The 24,004-nt window shown below is 43.1% G+C and overlaps 1 long non-coding RNA gene across 1 annotated transcript; it reads left to right on the forward strand.

The window, feature by feature from the left end:
- Window positions 1–6,770: 6,770 nt before the first annotated feature.
- LOC107201936 lies at window positions 6,771–22,731 on the forward strand. Its single transcript, XR_004496520.1, has 3 exons — window positions 6,771–6,993; window positions 17,571–17,663; window positions 18,436–22,731. It is a non-coding gene; the product is annotated as an uncharacterized LOC107201936 (long non-coding RNA).
- Window positions 22,732–24,004: the final 1,273 nt, after the last annotated feature.

Consider the following 24,004-nt stretch of genomic DNA (forward strand, 5'->3'; position numbering starts at 1 on the left):
ACTCTCAGCAGCACAGCAGTGTGAATCTAGCTCTCAGCAATGCTTTAATAGCAAAGCTGAAGGTGTGAAGCTTCATTACTTTTAAAATATACTACAGTTCTGCATATTCACTGGTATACATTATGCTCCATCTTACAGCCCAGAGTGCTGCTTTCCAGCCACCCAGCCTGGTGCTTTATTCTTACTTTATTATTTCCCAGAACTCTGTAAGACTGCCTACTATTTTTAGCTTCTCTTTGTGGGTGGTGAGGGAGAAACCAAGAGGTTAACTGCTCTGTTTGATGGCTCGGCATGGGCACCATCTACCCCCACAGGGCTGCCAAGGTCTAAACCCAGCAGGAGTGTCCTGGTCCTTAATGGCAGTTTCTGAGGTTTTCACTGGTCTGGGGGAGGTGGGAGGAGAGGTGGATTGCCATGCTCCAGAGACAGAAAAACATGTCAGTATTTTAATCACTGGACAGAAAAACAAGTAAGGAGGAAATTAAGTTTCCAAAATACGTTTGGTTGTTTTTTTATTTTAATCCACATCATGAGTCGCCTCACCTGCTACCAGCTGGCTCACAGGGATTATTTGCCCTTGGGCTTTGCCTTCTCTTGCCACATGTCCTCCTGAAAGCAGCTGTGACCACATCACGCTCCCCTCAGCACTGACTCACTCCCTGCCTCTCCACAGGACCTGAGCAAGCTGTTTGCCCTCAGTCAACTCTTGTTTATGGGTTCTGATACAAAAGACAAGTGTTCATGTGGCATACTGTATCTAGGAAAATGTCATGCTTCATACATTCAGTTATCAACCACTATGCCAAGTGCTTTATGTTATCTACAAAAAGCAGACTTCAGAGGGAAATGAACTACGGCAAATCAAAGTCTATTACTGGGAAAGAGAGGAGAGTTGTAAGCCAGGCTTGCAGCATTCTTCCAGCTGCATAACTTTCTAAATAACTTTACCCAGCTGAAGAGTCAATAAATGCTCACCCAGTTGCAATCAAAAATAACAATTCATGTACTGTTACCCAGAGGGGCTTTTCTAGGCCCCCAGGGCACAACTGCAGCAGACAGCAGCACAGTAGGTCAGAGGCAGCAAGAAGAAGGGAGGAAAATGTCTCACACCTCCCCAGCAGCTGGGAGGGAAGCAATGAGAAAGGCCCACTCATCCCACCAGTGTTGCCAGAGGTCACTGCCAGCCACCTCCAAACTTAAAGCAGTGCAGCACCTGGGCTGACTCTCCTACCCCCAGGGCCAAGACTGAGTGCTGCTTCAAGTGACACATGCTCAGCAGGACAGGGTAGTGACTGCACAGCCCCTGATGCAATGAATTCATTTCTCCCCACTGCACTGTGATTGTCCATCTGCCCTTACAGATAAGCACAGCAGCAGTGCCTGGACCAAAGTGCTTCCAACCTGCAGATATTCCCTTCTCTCAGCAGTCTCCAGTTCTGCAACAGGTTTGAGCCCTGCATGGGGAGCAGAAGACGACCAGCCCCATCCACCAGTTAGCTCTGTAGCCAGGTCCACAGACACCACTCAAAATATAACCCCGGTATTTTCATCGTAGTACAAACCAGTTCATTCCTGATTCACAGGAATGAAACAAATGGAATTCTTTTTTTCTGATCTTGATTCTCGAAGACTGAGAGCCACTGAATAAAAGATGGCTTTGAAACATGCCAGCTTTTCTGGAATTGGAGAGAATGAATATGAAATTCAGAAATAAAACCTTAACCCAATCTTTATAGCTGCTTCTTTGTATTAGGTCAAGACAAAACCAGGAGCCTGTATTCATTAAAACTTTGGTAGTTTGGGCACTGGACTTGCATCTGGATCTGTCAGTGTGGGTGTACATATATCAGCAGTGAGGAAATTACCATAGGAAATTAAAGGCACCAACACACAAATCTGCAGCCAGTAAGAACAATAAAGAGGAACTGTTTAAATTTATCAGGAACAAACAAAATCCTAACAATGGGATAGCTCCACAGCTAGATAGGAATCTCAAAATTGTCAGTCATGATTCATAGAAGAAGAAATAGTCAATAAATATTTCAGGTTTGTATTTGGAAACTAGTAGGATTATGTATTCTTATCTCACAGTGATAAGGAAACACTTTCTATTCCATCAGTTACTTAGGGGAAAGTTAAACAGCCGCTATCAAAACTGAACATTTTTCAATCAGCAGCACTTGGTAAGTTGCACCTCAGCATACTAAAGAAATGTGCCAAAGAGTTTTCCAAAAAGTTTGTGTTGATTTTTCACACATCTGCGACCACTGGAGAGCTTCCAGAAGACTGGCAAAAAGCTCATGAGGCATTACTATTTACAGAGGGTACAAAAAGCAGGCTGGGCAACCACAGGCTGACTAGCCTAACACTGATCCACGAGCCAAGCAAATTGATGTGAAGGATTAGTGAGAGAACAGTCTTTACATGACTGGTATTACCCAGTGTAGCTCCTGGCCTGGAGATGACACAGTTCAGCAAGTCCCCTCTGCCTCCATGTTTCATTTGCCTTGCACCTTCATCCTGCTCAGATGGGCACTTGTGGGTCAGAGTTGAAAAAGGCTTAAAAGATAGCAGTGCAATTAATAGTCATCAGCATTTCATGGAAAAGTCTTGTCAAATGAGCTCGGTGTTACTTTTTAGTGAAATTACTAGTTTAGCTGATAAAGATAGCTGTGTCTATGCCATGGGTTTCAACATCTGTGAGGCATTTAACTCAGTCCCACATGGCACTCTGATTAAAATAATTAGCACTATACAGAATTAATGTACCTCTTATTAAATCGATTAAAAGCTGGTGAGCCAGAAGTGAGCCAAAGGCAATCCTAAATGAATCATCCCTATCTTCAGAAGATGTTTAATGGGATCCCCCAGAAACCTCTTAGCCCAATGCTGCTCACTATCCTTAGCAATTATTTGAAGAAAATGAAAAGATGTTCCTATTAAAAGATAGATCTCGTTTCAAAATTGCTGGAATAGTAAATGATGGAGAGAAAAATAGTTAAATTGGCAGATCTGCATCAGTGGGTCAAGTGGATTCACTGAAACCCAAGTTTTAATAAGCCAGTGCACTAATGCACCACTGTCTTAAAATCTACAACTCACTCAATGCATGGCAGGAGCCTTGCAGCAGGAACAGAAAGTCCTAATGGGTAATTTCCATCTTTGCATTCTGTGGTGCTCAGTTGGACTGGATTTTTCCTAGGTATGTCTACTAAATTTACCAGGAGAGAAGGCAGCAACAGTGATGGACATTGAACCCAGAGTATTCACACTTGGTGGCTCTAGGACAGTGAGACAAACCTCTCCAGGAATCCTCAATGCATTGATGAGATTGTCAGGCTCCTTCAAAAGGTGTTTCAGAACAAAAACCCCAGCTATCATCATTAGGTTTCAGAATGAATGTTGAATGGGAAAGGATGGACACAATCCCTCCGACCACTTTGCAGGAAGGTATCTCTGCCTTGCTTCTCATTTGAGACAACTGTGTCATGAGCATTCAGTCTCTCAGAAGCTCAGCAGTGAATTCCACTGTGCGAGCCAAATTTCTTTTTCCCCTTGATTTTCCATGTGATCTGCCTCAGCCCTTGGCCCAAGCACTTTGTTTCCAGGAGTGCAGTTGGGCTGCATGGCTGAATGGGACATGGACACAGCTGTATCCATGTCTTCCCTGTACTTAATCTTACAGAACCTGCTACTGATGGTGTGTGTCTGGGCTTAGCAAAATACAAAGAAGTTCAAGAAATCTCAGGAACTCACACACTGTCCCATACCCCAGTATAAGGATCTATTACATGCTGACTCATAAACCTCATAAAGGTTTAAAGTGATTTTTCTTTAAAAAAAAAAAAAGAGGAAATTATTTGGGCAAGACTTTGAGCTCTTCTCCTTTTGCTGTTTCAAAGTCATTCTTTTTTGACAGGCTGAAGCACCAGAGTCTCCCTAGCCAATTTCTGCTTCACTGAACATTCATCTCACTCAGGACTCACTCGGGTGCTCCCGGGAAGGGAGCTCCCACACAGGGGAAGTCAGGGCGGAAGGGTGGAGAACAAACCCTCAGTTAATAGCCCTGAGCTCCAGTGACTTGGTTCCTTCAGAACAGGTGCTTCCCAACACTGCCCCAACAGTAAATCTAAACCTGCCCTCACAGGAGCAAGAGGAGCCTGGGACACATCCATGAATAGTGATCCTCCACAGCTGCTGCACCCTGCTGTGGCAATGGGGACACCTCCAAACTGAGCTCAGTACATGACCACAGTGCCATCAGCTCAGTCCCAGCTTGGATAACAAGCCATTTCTCAAAAGGCTTATGTAGAGGAATTATGTTCCTGTAAAACACCAAATTCTGGATTCAGAGCAGGGACTTGTAACTCAGATGCTTTAACATCTCTGTGGGACAGCTTGGCAAAGGAGGTAAGAAGAACACCAAATTCTGGGCTTGTGGGCAGATTAAATTAGTTATAATTTTTGCTATAACTTTGTGCTATCAAGGCCTCAGCCATAATGCTGCAACAATGCTAGACCAGAGGTAAAACTGATACTGCCTGATAAATACAAGGTGTATTTCTTAAGAGTGGCATTCTTTAATTGTCATGACACTACATATGAAGAAATCCTCTATACAAAACTCCAGCAAAGCCTTTGCAGAGCCTCCATCCAAGAAATAATGCAGCACAAGGCTCAGCAAGCTCACCATTGCCTGTGCCTGGTGGAGCTGACTAAAAGACCAGTAGCAGCTGGCAGGAAATGGGTAAGAAAGCTGACCACAGATAAACTGTAGGATGCTGAAGAGTAGCAGAAGATATACTCTGGGAGAGGAAGCCAAGTTGTCAGGTCACACCGAAGTCTAGTGCATACAGTACATACAGTCCGCTATTGAAGTATGTGGCCACCAGATACTGGTCAGGGGACACAGCTGTCAGGCAATGATGAAGTCACTCCAAGGAGCCTGAAGCTGAGTGTGGTACAGCTGCGGATGTTTCTGTTGAGCAGGATAAAGCCTGCCTGTCTCAAGGGTACCACAGTAAATGCAGTGTCATGTGAGCGGTACTAAATAATTAGGTTCACAATGCTTATTTAAATCAGCATTGATCAGAACAGTATACCAGAGAAAGCTCCTCGGAGCCGGGGCTGATCTGAGCTTACATGAGAGCACACAAACACTGCATAGACTAAATAAAACATTTATGTTTCATACTCATTATACAGGTAATGCTCCTGGCAGCGTCAGGGAGGGTTTTTCCTCTGTGCTGCAGATTTGGGAAATCAATGGCTGTGCGGAGGTGGGTGGGGGATTTACCTCCACTTCAGCAGGAGCAGGACAAGGCCTCAGGTATCATTTAACATTGAAGGCTGTGCCCAGGCTGAGTGCTAGTGTATCTGCTGTGGAGATACTGAACTTCATTCATTATATGATGAAGGTAATTATGGGTCATTAACCCGCTGGGTGGGAAACAGTGCAGCATGCGGAGGGGATCCAGGAGAAATGTGATGACAGAGCAGGGCATGTTTTTGCCGGTTTTGCCAAACAGCCAGAAAGCGGCTGCTGGATCATACAGGGATCAAAGAGCAGGAGTTTAAAATACATCAAGTAAGGGTTTATAAATGCCAGTTCTTAGTCATGCTGCTCTCTAGGAGGCTTTTTCAGATGATCCATTGGCTGAAACCTTATTTCAGGCTCACAAAGCTCCTAAGGTAAAGGGAGAGAGCCTCATCCAGACCCACAGATGCATGTTTAACAACAGTTGCTCAATGAGAGTAGGCAGGACCCTGACAGGCAACACTGGCCTTTAGACAGCTCTAGGAGACGCCTACGCTCACCCCCAGTGCCCGAAGGAAGGTTTAACTACGCTCCAGCTGTGCAGAGATGCTTCAGCACGAGGGAGAGCCGCTGCTGAGGCAGCACCAACACAGCGAGAGGCAAGGGGAGGGTGATGAGCCTGCCGGTCAGCCAGGGGCAGAAACTGCCCTTCAGCCTGGAAGCAAAGGCAAGAGGGGCAAGCTGCTGTGTGGGGACAGATCACTTCTTCCTTCTCACCCTTCAGAACAAAAGGAGTTGACGCACAAACTGATCTGACATTTGCTTTGGTGGCTTTTTTTTTTTTTTTTTTTTTTAAATTCCAAGCGTTCTCTAAATAATGGGAACAACAGGGCTTTGCACCTGGGAAGGCCGTTGTGCATTTCTCTCCGATAGGCAGGATATCAGGGTTAGCTAAATATGAGTTCAGCTGTGGGACTGACTCACTGCTTGTTCCTGGAACTGTCTGAAGGAGGGGAGGATGCTGTGGGCAGGCTCTAACTGTATCATCTGGGTTAGGGCCGGTAGCAGATGGTCCTAAAAACATACTTCCATGTGGGTTTAAAATAGCGCAGCACCCACAATCAGCTGAATGGGGAAATGTGAAAAAGGCTTGTCACACAAGGAATGCTGCTGTGAAGATCTGCAGTCAGGAGGGGATCCAAAGTTTCACCAGCCCTCACAGAATAGAAGTGCCCAAGGCTGTCTCCTCGTTCACATTGGCTCACACCACTGCCATGTCCTACCAGCCCTGGCAGGGGGATTCTGGCCTTCCCATCATATTTCATGCATGAGAACAAACTTCTTTCCCCCACCATAAAATAAAATGAGGAAACTTTCTCTTAAAGCAGCTTTTCTAGTTAAGCAGCACTCCCTGTCCACTGCATAAACTTAAGCCCGAAAAACTGCGTTGGGAAAAAAAAAAAAAAAAAAGAATCCCTTGTCCTTTGTGAGTCAACTTACTGTAGTGCTGGTCAGCAGCGACAGCCCCAAATACTCTGAGTCTATAGTTACATCCTGCTGGCTGCTCTGATGCCACACACAGAGTGAAAGAGGTGGTGACAGGGGAGGAATTGGCAGACGGCTCCAAGGCGTCGGGCAGGCGGCTCTCCCCTCTCCCGAAGAGGCAGCCACACTACTCCGGGGTCAGCAGGGAGCAGCCCAGGGAGCCTCGGAAAGATGCCCCGAGCAAGCCTTACGTGAGTGTCCACAGCATGCAGCAGCCCGAGGAGAGTGTGAGCGGGCCGTGGGAGGCGCAGCAGTGCAGGCAGCAGTGCAGGGCTGCGCTCTTGCTTGTCCCGGCCCACCTCATGCAGCCAGCAGTGGCTGTCCTCACCTCGGAGGTGCACATTTCCTTAGCTCCCCCTGCGAGCAGCACAGAGACCCCTTCCTGCACTCCTACTGGGACTCTGCCAGCTAATGTCTTGAAGAGTGATGGGGTGACTTGCTTCTCAGTGTTCAGGTTAACTCCCAAAACTCCCGCGCCTGGGGGAGCAGGATGAAGTGAATACTGAGGAACTACGTTGCTATTGTGTGCCTGTCTTTCTTAGGCTGATGGGCACAGAGATGCTGCGGAGAAAAAAACACCCTTCCATTCCCCCAGCCCTCCCCCAGCTGTAAGGGCTGTTACTGACAAAAGAGCTTCATTCCTCATCATTCCCCATATTTGTGTCTCAGTAGGTATGCAAATACACCAGCAAAGGTTTCTTGCTCCTTCCCCTCTTCCCCACCTCCTGCCTTTTTGCCATGCAAGCACCAAAAGCAATCTGGCCTGTAACCTTTAGAGGAAGAGAAATATCACAGGCACATCTGTTTTTACAGCTAATTTGCTACAGTTTTTGAAATGGGCAGAAGTAGCACAGATGAACAAAAATAGTTCCCTGAGAAGCTCTGGCCACTGTGGGGGCCTGGCTCTAGCTCCTAGAGCAGTTCATGGCAGGTCCCACCGATGCCAGAAAAACACATCGAGGTTTGCTTGTGATTGCACCAACTCCTGGTGGAAACAGGCCCAGCCCCCTTTGCTCCGCTGGAACTTGCATGAGTTCCACAGCAGTGCATTTGCTCCTCTGTTTGAAACATGTTTCAAAAGCAAAGATTTTCCTAGGCCTTACCTCAGTCTTGAAAAGTAAACACATGGTGTCTACACCTTGCACTCAGTTTTCAACATCTCCTGTAAACTGCTTTTAGCACTGCAAGAAAGTGTTTCAGAATGCATTTTAAAAAAATATTTTCTGTGTTTCACTTAACACTTCACCTTTTTATCAGCACAGAACTATTAGTACAGCAATGGCTTGTTATACACTTACTGCCAACACAATAAAGGGTGTAACAAGAGATGTTTTAGATGAATATTATTTATTACTGCCAATAGTTGCAGAGAAAGTGCTCATTTGGGCAGAGTGGGCTGAGGGGAGGAAGGGCTGTTCTGGTTTTTGCTGCAGCCTTCACTCATTACTTTTTCCAGAAAGCATTAAGCTTCCCGCCTGCACTTGCAGTTCACATCCCACAATTTTATCTAGGCTGAGCAATTTTAAGAGATTGGAAAGCTATTTGAGTTCACACAGGGTTGCCCTTTTAACCCATGTCTTCACATTTTGGTTCTAGCCAGCAGCAGTAAAGGAGCTTCCCTCCACATTCATCACTACCTGGCCCTGTGACACAGACACAGTCATGCAGAAATGGTCACTTCTTCTGTTTAAACTAGAGTTGCACAAATTGGGCAGGGCACTTTCTAGATATAGAGACACAAAGGCACAGTCTTAAAATCTCCGAATAGCACCTCTGTTTCTGCCTCTGAGTACACACAGAAGAAATTCTCCAGAATCAATAAGATAATCTTTTTTCCTTATTGCTTATGCAAACTATATGCCCCTTTAACTGGAAATTATCACCTCCCCAGGATCCTGCTTAATTTTACTGTGCCTCCATCTCTCCCCAAGAACTCAACGTACAATAGTGAAATAGTAAGCCTAACATATGCTGCAGTCTGAGTACATAATATTTTGCAATAAATGTAAATTATATATATATATATATAAACAGAAAAAAATGACTGTGAGAAAGAACAACCCTACCTACTTCCCATTCATGTTATGCAAACACCTTTCACATGTGTCTTTGCTCACTGAATGCAAACAGTGAGGATGCATACAGCTATGCCCACAAAGCACACATTCCTCATTAAAACCCATGCAATAAATTTGTATCTGATTGACTTTTAAATACTTTATCTTCCCACAACTACATCTTCCCGATATCTAGTTGTCTAAATCCTGTTCACTTCTTCAGGCAGTCTGTTGCGGTCAGGGTCTTCTGCCTCTGTTAGTGGAAAGCATCCTCCCATCCCTGGGAAGGTTACTGGCTGGAACACCAGGACTGGGCACATCCAGTTTTACACCATCATCAACAGGGTGAAGAGGTGATACATGGAGTTTGGTATCATGCAAGGGGAATAACTGTGCTTTCCAACAAGGCAATATTTTTATGGAAAATTAAGGCACACAAGGACATTAACACGCTTCGTTTTCACATAGGGGAAAGTTTTTCTCAGATTATTTTTAGAAAGATTTACTGGTTTTAATTTTGGTAGTTGGATCCTAAAAAAGGAAGCATGGCACATGGCCTCTTAAAAAGTTGCAAAACCCACTCTCAATAAAATTTAATATGCCCTGACTTGGCTTTCCTTTAATGTGCACTGTGTGAAGTACAGTGGTATAACATTTTTAGCATCAATCATTTCAGCACACTTCTGAGTAATGCGGCTACCTCACACCTCTGCAGATAGGACGTTTATTCAACAGTGCCACTTATTTTCTCTGCACTATGTGCACGTCTGCACACCCACAAACATGTATCACTAGCAGCTTTTCCTTGCTTTCCAATATTACTGCCCAGTGGAGGAGTCACTAAGTGCACAGAGATCAAGAGAACTGTGCTGACACAAACTCACTCAGCAGACCAGATTGTCATCCTAGCAAAACAGGAGCTCTGGTGAGCCCATTATACCATATTCTCTGGGTGAGAACTGTTGTGTCTGTGTGTATGTCTAGGTAAATTTCCCATCCACTAATCCTTGATGGAACAAAAGTGGCCAAATCTGCTGCTGCAGTGAACTGATGGAGTCCTGAGTAACTTGACAGAGCTGTAACAGATTACACCCACTAAATGGTTGGCTCCAGGAAAGAATTTTGCTGCCATAGTTGTTATGTGAAAGCAGTGCTACTGTAGATTGTATTATTTATTGCATATTTATGTCACTGGTGCAGTCAGGAGAGTGCAGCATAAAATGAGGAGGAGCAGGACCACCTAGCTCACCAAGTTCAGTCTCTCCAAAACCATATAAATAGATGTTCTGCCCAAAAAGGCCTGTAAACACTGTGAACATTTTCGCTGTCACACACACACCCCCACACCCCACCTGAAATAGATAAAAAGTATAGAATACCATAGGGAGCATGAGACATGAACGTATCCATGTTCTGAGCCCCAGAAGTAACAGAGAATTTCCTCCCATCCCCTAAAAAAGTCCATTCAGGTACCACCATATATCCTGGATGTCACAAGGACCTTTGGCTTTAGTGAAGTTAAAATGTGCATGACAGAGGAGTGTGCCCATCAGGGTTGAACATTTATTCAAGTAGATATTGACCAGTAACATTTTGGATAATACCATAAATTTCCTTGAACTGCAAACCAAACTTTCTACAGGGTGGGTTAAGTACCAAAACTGTACAAAAGAATTTCGGGAAGAAGCCCTTGGTAGTCAGTATGTCTCTTGTTAGTCAGCATGTCACTGCAAAATACATAAATAAGACCATATTCCCCAAAGGAAAACTATAAAGTAGCAAAGGGAAAACTACTGCTGATATAAAGCAAGAATTCCCATTTTCCTAAAGCTAGTTTTCCTCTAGGAAACATTTCTCGTAAAACACAGGGACCCAGCACATTTGGGTTTTTAACAGGGACAATCAGATCAGCTATGAACCTCTCATGTGAGATATTACCTAAGCTTTTCAAAGGAACAGGTGGATTTGAAAGCAGAATTAGACACTTCATATGTAATGATCCAGTTATCACCTAAGACTGATTTTCAAAAATTGGATATGAATTGGCCACAGGACATGGTTAAAAGGAAGTTCATAGAAAGAGAGCATGTCAAATCTACAGCCAAAATACATATGGCCTAATTTAAAAACAGGATTAAAGGAAATTCACAAAGTCATTTTGCTGCCAGATTTAATTAGTATGTTTAATATGTGAGATCACCTGAATCTACTTCTACTTGTTTTGTGTCCCATTAGGAGTTTCACAGGAGCAGTAATATGATTGAGTGGCCCCTGTGAGGGATGAAGCTTAGGCTGCTTTGAAACAAATTGAATTAATTTGAAATGATTCTTTCCAGGTATGACATTCTTGAAAACAGATGTGGGGATAAGGAGGGAGGGCATCAAAAGTACAGATATATAGACCTAAAACTGTACCCACCTTTTTGTAGAAACATCAGCACCTTTTTAAATATTTCCAGAAATATTGTAATGCTAGAAAGCCTGTTCACATAATATTACAACCGATGATTCTCCACAGAATTAGGTTACCATTGGAAATACTACAGTGACAAGGGTCCTCACACAAATTTTCCATCTCCATCATTTCTCTAAAATGTGAAAGTTGTGGGGACTGGGTCATGGGACCTTTTTCTGTGAGATGTTAAAAGAGTAAATTTGTACCCAGACATTTCATGGTGAGTGAAACAGGCCAGATTCCAGTTTGCTGGCTGAGACAAGGGCATTGTGGAGGAAAGGGAGCCTTATTTTGAGTGGCATTCACAGCCCTTCCACTAGATTTCACTATTGTTGATTGATTTTGCATGGAAGTCACTCAGGGGTTTACATTGCTGAGTAGCAGTGCGAACTCCTAAATAGGATAGAGCAGATTTATACTGTTTCCCAAACAAATTGTATCATAAATGCTTTAAATAGTACAGTTACATAGCTAAAATACTATATAACAGCAGAGGAGGTGGAGGTAAGGGCAATAAGGATAGTATCAGGAGAAAAAATGTTCTGAGACTCAGAACATCTAAAATTTACACTCAGCTCTGTAAGCTACAAGTGCTCAGCTCGCCTGAAAACAAGCCCATGCATATGCATTCTCATTTTAACCTACAAAAACATTTCAAAATCCAGGCCCTGATCTGGCAAGATGCTGAATGTTTTCCCTTTTCATCAGACAAGCCTCTAAAGAGATACTGAAGCGTGCATACTGTAGGAGCCGAAGCGCAGCCACAAAGGCTAATTTACCCAGCCAAAAAGCAGTCATTGCTGCCACTGCTATGCAGACATACCCACTGCCTTCAGCAAAACTTTAGTGAAGACTGAGGGCACTTGTCACTTCACAGGGAGCACTCAGTGTCTTCCAGGCTCGCATTGGGTCTACATATGGATGAGCCGAATATTTTTCACTACAAACACTCTTCCCCTTCCAGGCCTCCTTCGCTTTCAGTTCTGAAGGGTGAATTCATTGAAAACATCTGCACTAGTAGAAACATTCTGTGCTTTTTCCAAACCTCATCCCCATGGTGGCTCTGTAGTAATGGAGAATAGACAGAGCTGCATAACACGAGCCTGCAAGCAATGAGCTGCTGTAGGGAGAGGATACCAAATGCTGGAGCTTTGCCTCTGGTACCTAGGCACCACCTGGGCTCTGCTCACCGTCTGCCCTCTGCCATACAGCCAAAAGGTTTCCCCCTCTGCCACACAGCTAAAAAGCTTCCACAGCAACTGCCACATCCCACCACACCACTCTTACCTCCACGATACGGAACACAGCTTAAACAAATTCCACTAAACAGTCTGTCATGCTGCCTTCTGCATACCTAGGAGTTATTGCATGCTTCTCTTGGTATCAAGGCCAGTTCAGGAACTGGGTTTGGGATATTTTACATAATTGCTATCTCTCCTTCTTTTATCATTTTTCCTAATTTTCTTTAACTTTTCAGACTTGGAGCTCTAAAGAAAGGGCTCTGTAACCATGTGCACAACAACATGGTAGAGGCATAAATGGGACTGATCCTGTGTCATTCACAAGAGGTAGCAATGTACTGGGCTAAGACTGCAAGAACATGTTTATAGCAGTAAACTTTAATGAGCCACATGAAATCTTCAAATAAGGGAAAGGAAAAGATGTATTTTTGCTTGGGGAATAAGGGATGTGGACCAGCCTTCAGCAGGCCTACCAGGAAGGCATGTGTAAGGGCTTGCGTGGCCATCTGTTTCTCCTCCTTATCAGCACTCCAGTGCCAGCTGCCTCTGTGGCTGAGCCATCCCACGAGCAGGTCCCCTGCCCAGTCCTGTGCTGCCTCTGTCTACTCCTCACTAATCCCACATAGCTCTATGAGCTGCTTCCTACCGGCCCTATGTGGCCCCACCCCACTGTAAGCCCCATATAAATCAGAGGGGGAAGCTGGCATCTCCCTGATGGTGCCTGCTAGCAGTGCTGCTCCTTTCCCTGAGCAGTTGCTGAGGCACGCGAGTAGATGCTGCGCTTGCTTTACATCCCGTGTTCTTCAGCCTGCTGAACCTCCATTTCCTGCAGTGCCACACAAGTGTGGTCCAAGCCTGAACAATCATGGGATTTATGTTTGCTGACCTAGCACCCACATCCCAGTGCTGCCGTGCCCAAACTGCAATTAAAGCTGTAAAAGCAGCCCAGAAGTCGATACCCTAGATAGACAGGCAAGATAAGAACCTAATAGCAGATAGACAGTGTGATAGGCGAGTTTGAAAGCTGCAGCCACCTGGGAGCCATGCACGGTGATGCAATCCAGCAGTGGCAGTTGCCAAAGTCGTTCTGACAGCAGAGGCCAAGGGTGGGCAGCGCGCCCGCAGGGGCGCCGGGGAGGGGAGCTGGGTCCATCTGCGCAGAGGTGTGAAAACAGCAGAGCCACAGCCAGGCTCCCTTTGGGGCGTCTCGCAGCGCTGGCAGCACTGCACTCCACTAAGCCTTGTGCTCAGAGACCATGAACAACCGGGATTGAAAAAATATGTGTAACCTGGCTAAAGGACAGCAAGCTGCTGGGGGAACGGAAGGGAAAGGCAGGAGAGCGTGGTAGGCTGTGGATATCTGTGGGACCCCAGCGAGGGTGTGGAAGCCAAGTAAGAGAGCAAGAAATCATCTAGGATGCTAAGTTTTGTATTACTGTTCCCTGAATGAAATACTGGATGAAATTAGGAGAACAATGAAACCCAGCCAGGCAGGACAGGCTGGCAAGATGCACTGGCACTTCATCTCCTTTGCATTCCAGCACCTCTGTAAGCAGGGTAACAGGGACGAAGGCATTGCTCCCACAGCTCACCCAAGGCACAGCAGCCAGACAGCAGCCAGACCTGGCCTTCTCAATTCACTTTCAAAGGTGGAGATGATCCATCTCTATTGTAATATCTTTCAGCCCGAGAGGCATGGTCATGGACCAACCATGAACACAATTCAGAACAAAACAATGATGCCACTCCCCAAAGAATTACCCGTTGATCTAATTGTATGAGAAGTAACAGCAATTGGATGTAGTCTCTCCACCAGGGACTTAGAAATTTACAGTGAGTTGCCACAGCACTTTCACTAGCTTTTCAGCCTTCTCTTTAGCTTTACTGCTTTCCAGCCAACAAATAAGTCTATACAAAAGCCAACACTGAATGCAATTTTCACTTTAACCTAAATGTTGAACTTCAGTGTCTTCAGTGAACCCAGAGTTAGAGATGGACTGATGTAGTTTGCAGGATGGGTTTATAAACTCAAATCTGTCCCAGAATATTACAGACTGTTGTTATTATATGTATAATAGTATCAACTTCATAATTTAACTCATTGTCTCCAAGTACAACAGCTATTTCCTACTAGTTCCCAGATAATGCTACCAGCACAGCAGGAGGTGCCTTTGTCACAGACTTCCACATCAAGACTAAGGATGGTGCAGGACTGACAACTGAATTACAGTGGGAGATACTTGCTGTTACTGCAGTGTTGAAGGATCTAGCAGGGCTATGCAGCAAAGGTCACACCATTAGCACCAACACTAGTTTCCAGAAGTTGCCTTCCCTGGGCTGTCAGCTGAACTAGTTATTACAAACCTCTAACTACCTCTTGGAGAAGAGTCAATACTCTGGACAGCTTATTTCTTATTTTACTTTTAAGTGGTGATTTGCATTACAAAACATAATAATCGCAGTGTCCTTGTGCTAGGTGCTGCAAAAAGTTTTTTGAGAATATTTTTGCAAGGGGAACCTAAAAGCTCAAAACAAAAAATATTTAGGAAAAAAAATTAAATGGAGAGGAGATGTTCTACCATTACATCAAACCTAAATTCCTATTAAAGAATACGTTCTCACTTGAATAAGTGATTACAGAGCCTACTGGAATTTCTGTGGATTTTATTGAGATTGAACACTAGAAATATGAATGATTTGAAACAGACGGGTTAAAACTTCCTGACCAAACACCCTAAACAATGTACAAATGTGGATTTGAGTGAGATATGAATTCTGACTGGATCCAGTCCCATGAAGATCAATCCCATGTCATACAGTACAAAGCATAACTCTAAGATTAAAGAGAACTGAAAATAAATCCTTGTTCTGCTTTGGTAATTTTCATTTGCAGACATGCAAAGTACAAATATTTATAAACAATATCCTTACAGGAGTTGGAGGGTATTCTTCCTTTTCAAATAATTACTATTTAAAAAAATCTTGAGCTCACTTAAAATAAGATGCAACATGTGAGTATGTGTAGCTTTGTTGGAGAAAATAAATATTATTAAACATAAAATGAGCATTGGAAAACTTCTGCCAGTAATCCCAACCAGTCTACCCAGCAAGCTTGAAGGCAAACATGCAAGAAAATCTCAGATAATTCAGTGATGCAAGATGCAAAAGGATCTGCTTGCTTAGGTAAGATAGAAGATCACTATTTAACAACAGTAAGACAACACCTCCAGGCTCTTTTATTTCAGTACTGAGCTAATCTGACTCTGTTTAGTTGGGACCAGATGATGATGAAGTCAGAGGCAAGATAACTGGAGATTAAACTTTACAGATATTTCTGTTCCTGAAATTACTTCCCTTGCTATACTCTGCTAGTGGCTCTGGCTCACAAGTTTCTTATTCCCTCTTAACACAGCTAACAATTCAACCAGCTAAGGATCAGATCCTAAAGTTTTGTTACTCTGTTAGAAGAAAGTAAAATTAATGGTGCTTTTAAAGCCTCCAGAAGGTCAGCAAGAGGTGCATGGAGCACGCTGTGACCTAGTGTTAAAAGGAAGAAATTCCAGTCCCAGTTTCTTGTGCCACCTTAAGTTCAGAGATACAGAAGAAATCATACCTGCAAAATGCAAATAAAGAGGGGGATGTGATGGACTACAGGGCATAGGTAGCTGCTCAACAGTATAAACAATAAGGAAGAAGAGCTTATGAGAGCAACACTGGAAGGGGTGCTTTAGGAGTGCAAGGAAATGCAGCTACAAACTCACTGAGCTATCAGTGCTGTCTGCATGCTTCTATGGTGAGTGTTATTTTGAGGAGGTGAGGAATGCAAGGCAGGGGGTCTGTGGTCTATGGTTTGTTTTCCCATCAATACATATGTCTGACTTCGAGTAAAAGATTAACGAGACAGCTAGCAAATGTCCTAGGAGACAAATGGGTAAAAGGCTGTTTGTACATGTCAGTTGAGGGAGGACTCATTCTCATCTCTCAGTCTCTGAATGAATCTGCTAGGATGCACACCTGCACCAGGAAGACTTCCTTGACAAGGTAACCCTTTCCTCTGCAGAACACATGAGCATGTCAGCATACAGCTTACCTTACCCGTACATTCTTTCAGTCAATGTGGTTTGGAAAGAACCTTCCACCTACTTTTTTTCTGCATGTGACGTACATTACTGTATGTTACAGAAAAGCCCCAGGTAAAGTAAATGGAAACTCTATCCAGCAGCTATGCACCTGGTGTTTTTGCATTTCCCAACAGATATTACAGTTGCTGGAATGATGTGTGAATCTTCTACAACACCTCCTATTGACAATTTATTTTAGGTGTGGCATGAGAGAGATCTGAGATATTGATACTTAAGGATCCACAGCCTGTTGCTAAAGAAAAGGAAGAAAGGAAGTGAGGGAATTTATAGTTTAAAAAAAAACAAAACCTAACTATAAAACCCCACAAGTATTTACATTCTACTATTTTTGACAGCAACCATTCTATTACAGACCGAAAACATTGCAAATGGGCATTCTGACACTTTAATAGGATGGTCATGGTGGCGGGAAGAAAAACTAGACTGTCACTAAAGCTTACCTTTTCTAGGTATCAAAAATTCTGTTGTGTTTTCCTGTCCTGTTGGCATTCTGTACTACTGGTGATCCCTCGGAGTTGATGGTGTAATGGTGTTGGCCTGAGTCCCACTGCAAGGAATGCAGTGGCACCCAGTCAACCACCAGTGCTAACCACAATCTCCCTGCAGATCTAAACAAACCTGGCAGCTCAGCTTTGTGTAGTAAGGCCACATAAAAAAATGCGAGCGCCTTTTCCTTTCCTCACTATTCTTTTTTTTGGTCTTTTTTTCTCTTTTCTGGAAAAGTCTGAAGGAGTTAAGCAGATTTCCTAAGCAGAGAAGAGACCCACCACTTGTAACACTCTCACAACCTTCAGCATCTCTTATGTTGTGATTTCTGCTTTACCTGAAACCTGTCAAGTGTGAGTCACATCCATTTCCCTTATGCCATGATAGGGAGGAATGCTGATATGTGGGAACTGACAAAGAAGCATGAGAGAGCCGATGTTCACCTCTTAAACCTGATGAAATTTGCTGGTGAATCACAGGGTAAGAACTTGACCTCACCCATAAAGTTTCATGAAGATTAGAAGAACTTCCTTATACTTCCTTACTGTGCATCTGACTACCAGATTTATTGTCTGGAGATGAACAGTTAAACCACCCCACTAAGCTCAAGGAGAATGAGTTCAAGTCTTGTCAAGGGCCATTTTCGACAACACAGCTCAAAATAACATAAGCTATCCCTTTTGAAGAGTCAAGAGCAACCAGTCCTTCTATTGAACACGTCAGACAGATGTGGTTGGCTGAGAAAAAGAACATACTGAACCATCCCAGGCCCTTTCATATCAGTGACATCAGATATATTTTGGTGTGAGAACTTTGGAGGTTGGAATGAGAAGGTGATGTTGCAGGAAATTAGTCCTCAAGCAATGTTTCTATCTCACTTAAGAATGACAGCATGCAAGCAAGCACAGGATAAACTTATCCAAAAAAGCTGAGAAATGTTAGACAACTGTAAGACCATCTACAGCTACCCCTGAAAAGCAGGAAAAAGAAACATGAAATGAACACACTTTGCTATGAACTGAACAGCCTTCTGTAGGCAAGGTCCTTGGTCACCTGGGGATTAAAATGATCCTAATACTTGAGCTTTCTTTACACTCCTGACTGCAGCTCTTGAACTGAGGATCTGGGCCATAGTCACTGACAGGGTGCTATGTCCGTCCTCCCTAAGACTGCTGCCAGAATGCAGGAAATAAGACATATGTTGGTCCATCCTGTACTGTACTCTTACTTCTATTTTTTTCCTTCTTTGCAGCTGCAAAATACAACTGAGCAAGTTAAATTCCACTTCCCTTGAACACGGAAGCCAGCAGTGCATTTGTCACATGGTCACATCAGCAGACCACAACAACAAGAGCAATCACCTGGTGAAACAATCCACACAGAGATTTGGAAGGAAAATTTCTTTCAGGCAGGTGACACTGGACATCTGGCAGTCCTCTGCTTCTGTTCTGAGAGTAACACCCACGTTGTAGGGCACGCTGCCAGAAGCTGCACCCACCTGGGACATAGCCAGCCCAAGATGAAAGGGAGCACCAAATCCAGAAGGGATGATTAGCATTCACTGATGTTGTTCAGGACACAAGTAACTGGGAACATGCTAATTCCCCTTAGGTGTTCAGTACTGCACGGAAAAGTCAGGGAACTAAGAAAGTTAATCAGGTCAGAGCCAGGCTTGCATATGCTTTCTCCACAGGAATTACAAACTATTTGCCAAATATTCAGATTGGGTAATTGCTACCCGGACTACTAAGGATATGCAGCCCAAAAGAAGATAATTGCTCAGAGGTTCTGATAGATTGCATCACTCTCGGCCAAAGTATATGACAGAATGAGAATTATCAACACATAATGTAAGGATACAAGCCTGCTCATACAGCAGAGCTGAACCCATCATGGCTGGCTGAAGCAGAAAAAACATTAACCCCCCCAGACTGTTCATAAGAAGGCATTAATTTGATCCTGAACTCCAGAAGCATTTGTGGAATCCAGAGATTCCCTGAAATAACCTTCTCTTTCTTAGGACACAGGGGACAAGCATTTATCCCTGCTCTCTCTAAAATGTAAATTTGACCAAAGCTAATTTTACCCCAGAGTCTAGCTATGAGATCATTGTTCTGCCAGCATACAAGTTTAGTCTCACACTGCCACATATTTTATGACCAAATGCAACTTGGAGCAGAGCCTGTACAGTCCATCATGGGTGCTGCTGTGTGATAAAAAAAAATCCATCATCCATTATATTTAACTATAAAGCTTTGGTGAAAATCAGGCTACTTCTAACAAAAATCTTTAGATATTAGTAAGATTAGGAAATAGAAAGACCAGGCATCCAAAATACTGCAACCTAATTGTATGTGAGAATATGAGACTCCTGAAGCATTTCAGAGGCACATTTCTTCTCTGAAACCAAACAGCAATATAATCCAGAGAAGAGAACAGACATTTATTCAAATTTTCACTATTCCAGTCAGTCATGCATACAGTGCTGACTCAGGAGCAAACATTAAAAAGCAGGAGCCATGTGGGAACTTAGAAATCTAATTGTACATCTCCCAGGGGGAATCATTACAACAGTGTCAAACAGGCCTTAAGCAGGAGGAATGAATGGGTGGGGGGAGATCTGACAGCAGGGGGAAACAGTGCTGGCAGAAAAGGCCCCCAGAACAACAGGTACAATCAACAAGCACAGCCTTCAGACTGAGGCTAGTAAGGAGAAAACTAATAGCCTGTATTAAAAGTAAATGAGGAAGGCATGGTACAAATATAGTAAGGAGAGAGCACATTAAAACATCCAGTGCAGGCCCCACTTCTGAGTGCCATTAGGAGTTTATACTCCTCCTTGTTTTCTTAGGCTTATAACTGAAATACTTAATTTTAGACATGACTGCAAACAAGCAAACTCAAAACTACATCTCTAAGAAAACTGTAAGACAGCAATATTACTGGGGCTTATTCAAGGTTCAGCACCTAGACATAGATGAAATTCTAATTAAAAGTTAAATTCAGTACCTTAAGAAAATTACTATTCAACACAACAAGGGTGTTTTGCCTGATTATGTAACATAGTTTTATTTTACTGTGCACAGTAAAATAACCCAAAATGTTAGTGCAAGAAGACCACAGAGCTTTAGTGATGGGCTGAAACTTAGGAAAGGCATGTGTGTATTAATACTTGACTTCAGAAAATATGCAAATCACTTCAGTGACACTGTGTTTGTCATCTGTATGAGATAATGGATAGTCAACAGTCTTTCATTGTTGGGTGGATCATCAAAATAGTGTCTAAATTAAGGATCTGATTAATCTGTATTAAATAATTTGTCAGTACAAGTAAAATCATTGCAAATCTAACATAATCACATTTCTGGGGGGGTTTTGTTGGGATTTATTTCACTTATTACCATTAAGAATAGGGATTTTTGTCAATGCCCAAATCACATGGGAGGTTAAACTGGGAAGTTTCCAAAATTCTGATTGTGCACCATGCCGCTCTCTCTTACATATTAAAAAAACCTGCTTTTTTATCTATTGTGAAAATATCTTCTTTTCTTGAGACAGGAACTACAAATTCCACTCCTCCCATTCACACCAAAAAGAACATTACTCCCTAAACAGCACCACTTAATCCAAAACAAACAGCGAGATATCTAAAATATCCTTTAGTTTACTTAGGGATGTAAGACTCAAGAGACAGAGTACCTCCTTCTTGGAACAAAGGAAGGAGAGAGGGTGGATTCAAAAGGGCTGTAATCAAAAGGGTCTAACTCATCTCCAAGTACCATGGTCAAATTTATGAGTGTTTCCACAGAAAAAAAAATATGTCAGAAGGACATCCTGGGTTGGAATGCGGTAGAATTGATTCCCACAAGCCCAGGAATGTTGCTGGTTTTCATGATAGAGCTGCTAATCTTATAATAAAGTAACTTTTGAATATATTTTGCATTCAGTGATGAGCTCCACTAGCAGTGACCTCCGTGTGAGCAGCCCTCCCCAGTAATAGGGCTGTGGAAATATTGCTGGAGGCAGGTCTTGCATTGCTTTCTTTTGTCTCTCCACTTAAGCTTTGCAGAAAGATACTACCAGAAGCACAGAAAGGCCATAAAACTGAAAACATCATTTTAAATCAAAAGGCTTTTAGTGGTTGTCTTACAGGGGCTATCTGTGTTCCCAACAGTGACTATAGCAATTACATGATGAAAACATCTAGGCAGGTGCATAATTTAAAAAGGAAAAGGACATCCTCCCCCTTTAGGAGAGGTCAGGCTTTATATTTGAGTAGGTCTGTTTGGCTAACAAAGGAGAAAAAATGAGGACAGAGTGAAAGGAGGAATGGAGCAGGATTGAAAAAAAAAATGATGAGAGAAAAGAATGGGCAGCAGAAAAAACTGCAGGGAAGGAGGATGAAAGAGAAGGATGACATCTGACTTGGACAAAGGGTGAACCACAAACCTAGTCATTGCCAGTGTCCAGGACAAAAATAACTTGCTTGTCCAGCAGCAGCAGGGCAGCTGCCAGTGCAGCAGGACAGAGTCCCCCCCGCACTGCTCTGCCCAGCACATCCCCAGCCCACTTCCAGATCTGCCCCTTTCCCTGTGCTGTGTGGCAAAACCCAGTGTGTTCTCAGTCCCTGTGGTTGTGGTTAGGAAACTGCCGCATGATGGGTCTCAATAGAAAAAGTATTTTAATACAAGAAAAACAGGAAACTCAAGCACGTTTTGAGTCTAATTCAATTTCAGTTCCGTGATTCCTTTATTTTCTATGGACAAAAGGCATGTAACAAAATTATGAACTGGGACGTGAAGAAAGCAGAACTGTGCACATGACAGATAAAACTGGCTCATTATGTGAAAACTGAAGCCATGCAAAATAAAAATGCAGAGCAGATTAGAGCACCTCTCATCCAAAAACCAGTTAGGACCAGTCAAGCACATCCCAGCACCTGGACAGAGTTTGAGCAGAGCATATATGAACTGGCACAGGTCACAGCTTCACAAGAGGAGACCAGGTTATGAAGAAATGCAAATATTCTTTCTTCATTTTAAGCTGAAAGCAGCTTCTGGTTTAGGAATCTTCAGAGACAAGATACAAGGTACCAGTTCAATGTCAGCTGCCTCACACTCTCTTTGCAATATCATCAGTGCATTTTAGTGCTAATGTACTAAAGCATGACACTAGCTAAAGATAACCACATTCTATTGAGAAACATAACAATAGAAATAATGGAATAAGCACTTCATGCAATTTGCTAGGAATGTCGTTTGGACACCAACAGCCAAAACAAACTAAAATGGCAAATGCAAGGACTCTATTTTGAAAAGATCTGCAAACAGACTCAGCAGCTTTACAGGGGGTCATATTTTCCACAAGGATAAACTGTCCTTGAACAATATTTTCAGTGTTCTGGGTATTAATCTGCTTTCTTTTCATATGGATTGTTCTCACCTACACTCCTTTTCCTTGAACAAATATTTACTGTGACCAATAAAATTCTGCTCTCCATTTACGAGTTAAATAGCATCACATTCCCACACGCTGCTTTATATACGTATGCTTTATATACATTGAGCGTACATTCCCACAGAAAATGACATCTCCAAACTACGTCTGGTGGAATTATTTTTAAGCAATCATATTCACTGTAGATTTCAGTCCTGATTCATCAATACATTTAATTCACTGTGGTATTAGATCTGTGAGCAAGAGGAATGAAATATTCAGCTCAAGGAAGAAGGTGACATATTTCACCAGCGATAAAGCATTTCTGTGAGTATGTGAAAGAGTGATGCCTGATGCATTGCTCATAAGCATGAGAGTAAACACATCATCTGCACAGGGAACTAGTGACTTGTCAAATTTCAAGAAAGCAACAAGAAGTATTTTTAGTGAATTATTAATATACTTCTGAATATGTTCAAGGGTTTTACCAGGTCAGAGTTAAAGTGGACAAATTGCAGGCAGCAGGATGCCAGCAGTCTGTAGGTAATAAGCATGCTGGACTACCATTTACTACTGTCATTCATTCATTATTCACCTATTATTATTTGCTGCTCATTGTCTTGGAAATTTAAGTAAACAAGTCAGAAATGGACAGAATCCTTAGATGTGAACCACAAACATCCAGCACCAACTATGTATGAAGAAAAAGGGTGAAAATTTCACAGGTTAATATATATAAACATATATAAACATATATAAGCCTCTTTTCTACCCAGGGGACAGACCCTCAGCACACTGGGTCCCATCAGCATCTGTGCTATGTTTATATACCTTTGGGGAAGTCAGGGACTGTGCTTCACATGCAGGTCCCTTTTGCTGAATTCCCCTCCAGGGGTGCAGGGGTGAAGAGGAACACATCTCTCATGAACACCTGCAACCAGCAGTTCCTTCCTCAGACACTTAAATAGATTTTCCTCACACTACAGTAAAACAAGATACTGGCTGTTCCCCTTTATGCACCCCAAAATATAAACAGTTGTACTAACAAGAAAGAAGGTGAGAGCTACAGCAGGTTAATCTGGGATGGAAAAGTAGAGCTATGGTGGACTTGGGTTTAATTTGGAAATCCCAATTTCTCTGCAGTGCCCCCCAAAATAGGCTGAGGTTCAGGCTGCATAGCATGCCTAAGCTCTATCACAAGCACACTAATACACCTCGTTTAGAACTGTTCCTTACAGAGTCTTACAGATCTCTCTCAAGTCTTCTGAGACATCTGGTATCTGAGAAAGTTCAATACTGCACCTAGTATTGTTTGACTTACTCATCAATGACCTGGGTGAAGGGGCAGAAGCCTGCTCAGCAAGTTCCCTGATGAAAACACTGAG

The sequence above is a fragment of the Parus major genome, chromosome 3, assembly GCF_001522545.3.
Source record: "Parus major isolate Abel chromosome 3, Parus_major1.1, whole genome shotgun sequence".
NCBI classification, from domain to species: domain Eukaryota; kingdom Metazoa; phylum Chordata; class Aves; order Passeriformes; family Paridae; genus Parus; species Parus major.